The following is a 4,084-nucleotide window of genomic DNA, read 5'->3' on the forward strand; positions in this document are numbered from 1 at the left end:
AATGAGCCCACAGTCACAAACTTGTCCTCCTCAGCTGTATTCATTAACCTCCTGAAAGAACCTGACCCCTCTCGTCTGCTTATACCCATAGTAAATATGAGGAAGTTTTGGCTTAGGTAAACACTTGGGCCTTGTCAGCCCTCACTATGGTCACATTGTAAGATAATTTAGATTAATGTAACTCAGTCTTTATTTTGTGAAAGAAAACCCTTCATTAAAATAATCAAATCAGTATCAATTATCAGCCCTGAGTAGTCAATGTCTTTTTAAGAAAAGGCAACATAAAGTAAGATTTAAAGGGACATTAATTCTGAGACACACTGAGTTTCTGTCTTATAATGTATTTCAAATAATCTTTGATAGAGAATCTTTCTCATGCACCTCAGATGTGAAAAAGCTGACCCACAGTTCCCTGACTGCATATTTCAAGCAATTCAAGGAACTCCCATGCTCTTGATGGCTTTGAACTTCTTACAATCCATCAAGTGCTTTGCTTTTGTTTCCAATTAAATGAGGGAAAATATCTAATAAGTAATCTAATAAGTGATCACATAGTAATTTCAGGAACTTAAAGGTCATTAACCATTTTTTAGGGAAGATTGCATTCTGTCATGTGGTTCTTACCACCCTTTCCTATTTTAGGGACTTTCTTATATCTTACACTTTCTAGATCCTAACAGAAATTATAAAGAAAGTTAATTATCCATGATTTGACCTTTATATATGCTGAGAAGCTATCTTTCCTTCCAAGCCTTCTCTGAACCTGAAACTGTCTTCTTCTTGCTGCCAGGTAAGGCTGGATGCTTCCTATGTATAACCCCATGCATCCCTAGTTCTTTATATATATATACTGTCATGCTATATTGTATCTATGGTCATTTATATATATCATACACCAGAGTGTGTTTCTCAAGCATAGAAATGGCATCTCATTTTTCTCTGTATCCCCAGCACAATGCTTTACACACAGTAGGTATATAGTAGGTGCACATAATAGTAAGTAGTATGATTGGTAGAATTAATGCATGCATTCATGAATGAATGGGACTGAGAGCTGAAGCTATGGAACTTTTGTGGTCCTTAAGGCCAAATAATAGAGAGGTTAAGGGCAAAGGACTTTTGAATCAGACTGGTTTCAATCTCCAGCTTCAAATCGTACTAGCTTAGGCAAATTGATCACCTGGTGACTCTGTTTCTTTATCACTTGACACAATACCTGGATCATAGTAAATATACACTCAAAGGTGTTCAGTAAGGGTGGTAGCAGAAATAGTAACCACAATACCTTTTGGGCTTTCTATATGAGGTTAGTTTTAAGTGTGCAGGGCTCAGTGCCCTAAGGATGTAGTGACATTAGAGGAACTCTGCAAAAGCAAGTTGAAAAGTCACTTGAAACAATTGAAGCAATTACCCTCTGAGGTTGAATTAAAAGTACAAATATCCAGGATTAGGTAGTTATTGCACTTAGCAGACTTGATGTGGCTATAAAATGAGGCTGACTTTTTGTGTTTTTTATATCAACAGCCCAGAATATTTTTACATCAACAGACTAGAACAACTTTGAAGTGGTTGAGTGTTGTCCTTCCAAATAGCAACCTTGGGGAAAAATACTTACACTAAAGTGGCTGCTACTGCCCAAACATTTTGGACTTCATTTTTGGGAAATGCCTTTAGAACTGGTTTATGAGCCACAAAAGAAACCAGGTTCTTCATATTTCAGTTGAAGTTACACACCCTGGATGATGAACATACCCTCTGTCATCTGACCCCTGGCGTCAACAATGGCCTTTGGCCCTGATTCCACAACATAGTTTCCAAAGAGCCCAGCTTCCACTGTGACAGACTTTCTAATCAGTGGGGAGAAAGGATTCTTTCTCTTGTATTTACATGGAGTGGCTCTAGAAGTGGGAAAGTGCCATCTGTTGTTTCCTAATAGACTGTGGGGGAATTGGGATAAAGTATTTTAAGAGTGGAAAATGCCTTTAAGTAGTTTTACTTTATTTTTGGTAACTGAAAAAAGGTGATATTTCTTCCATATTAAATAAAAGTATTACTATTTTCTATTCAAAGACAATATATTCTTTTGTAACAAAAAATAAAGCAGTTTATGAAGGAAAATATACTAGTTTCCCCTCTTCCTCCTCCAATTCTATTTCTCAAAGGTAATAAATATTATTAGCTTTATATATGTATTGTCACAATTTTCCTTATGTACACACACATAAATGCACAGGCCTCCCTTTTTTTGGTTTGCACAAATGAGATCACAATATAAATATTATTATACTTGATTTTATTTTACAATATGTCACAGACCTCCAAGTCAATACCATAGACCTAATCCATTAAAAATACTTAAGAATATTCTCTTATGATGTAACTTAATTTGTTTACCATTCTCTTAATGGATATTATGTCATTTTGAAAATTTTTAGCTACTGTATAATGCTCCTTTGCATTCATTTTATATATAGCATCCTTATTTACTTGTACTTTCAATTCTGTAGAATATACTCTCCATAATGAAAATTCTGTTTCATAGGATATGTACATTTAGGATTTTTGTAACTACTAAGTGTCAGAATGGAAAAAGTTGAAGTAATTGACAATTCTACCAGCATTATATGAAAGTATTCATCATCATTGAGTGCTATTAAGATTTTATTTTGCAGTTTGAAGGGTCAAAAGTATTTCCTTGTTAAATTAAAGTGTTTCTTCCTGATCTTAGTGAAACTAAGAAGCTTGAGTTGCTTTATACAGCTTGGCCATTTCTACTGGTACTCTTGATTTACCAGATATAAATTTTCTACAGTAATACAATTATTTAGAATCTTTGCCATTTACCATAGCATGGATTATTCTTTTCATATCAAATTATAAGAGCATTTAGAAGTACTAAGGCTACAACCCTTAGTCTGGCCTATGTGTTACAAACATTCATTTCCAGATTATTTATTGAAAACTTTTCTTTTCTTTCTTTCTTTTTTTTTTTTGCTTGTGAAATTTCTTTCAACAGAGACATTTGGACATGTAAAACATGTTGTAAATGTTTTATTGTTGTTGTTGTTGTTGTAAAACACAAGCAAACAAACAAAAACAACAACTTTCCCCTTACATTTAACCTAAATTATTTGTGTTGCAATTCACCTCTTTTCCCCTAGGTTCTATGCCTCATTATCAATCCTCATATCCCCAAAGACAACTGAGCTGTGTCTATTGGAGCTTTTCTGTGACAGACTGGGTTAAATTGACTGACAAATTTAGTCATGTATCTCCTTTTAACTTACTTTACCCCCCTCTCCACTAACAACTAGTCATGGTTGTTTGACAACTGACCTCACCAGCCAGTCTTCTTGGCACTGTGAATTCGTGTGTGTACATGTGTGCATGTGCACATACATACATGATGCACATGTGCATACACACACAAGTGCCCATGCAGGACCATTTCACAGTGGTTTCACTTGCTACTCAGTTGAACTGATCAACCTTGGTCCATTTATCTGGCATTGCAATCATCAGCAGCCTGTATAGTGGATATATATTGCTCCAGCTGCCTTGCTGGGTAGAGAGAAGGGCTTGTTGATTCAACTGAAAATCCAGTTATAATTCTACCTCTAAGCATGTAGAGCAAAACTGAAGCAGGCCTGTTTAGTTTGTGATGTCCTTCTATAATGTCTTTCAGAACTCCAGTGTCTGATGGCTCTCTTGGCACAGTGGTCACATTCTCTAGACAGTTTTTTTTTCTCTCTCTAGCCAAATATCTGTATTATTTACCAGCCTGTGAGTGTGTTGCTCACTATTTCTGGATTATTCTGCTTATTGAGAGATAAGACTGTTGGAAGAAAGCAAGTTTGTTGCTAAGAGATTGGTAAATGGGGGACAATATTTCTCAAAATTGCCCCTGAAAAAGGCTAGTGCTGTTGGATATAAAGAGGGCTCATGGTCACAAAATATATGTGACCAAATTCCATATAGAGTTAGACTGCTGAGTCTGACAACATTTCTGATCATGCTCTTGGTGTATGAACTTGGACAAGTAACCTTATGTCTCAGAGTCTTGATTTCATCAATGATAAAGTAG

This window comes from Callospermophilus lateralis, chromosome X (assembly GCF_048772815.1).
Source record: "Callospermophilus lateralis isolate mCalLat2 chromosome X, mCalLat2.hap1, whole genome shotgun sequence".
Taxonomy (NCBI): Eukaryota; Metazoa; Chordata; class Mammalia; order Rodentia; family Sciuridae; genus Callospermophilus; species Callospermophilus lateralis.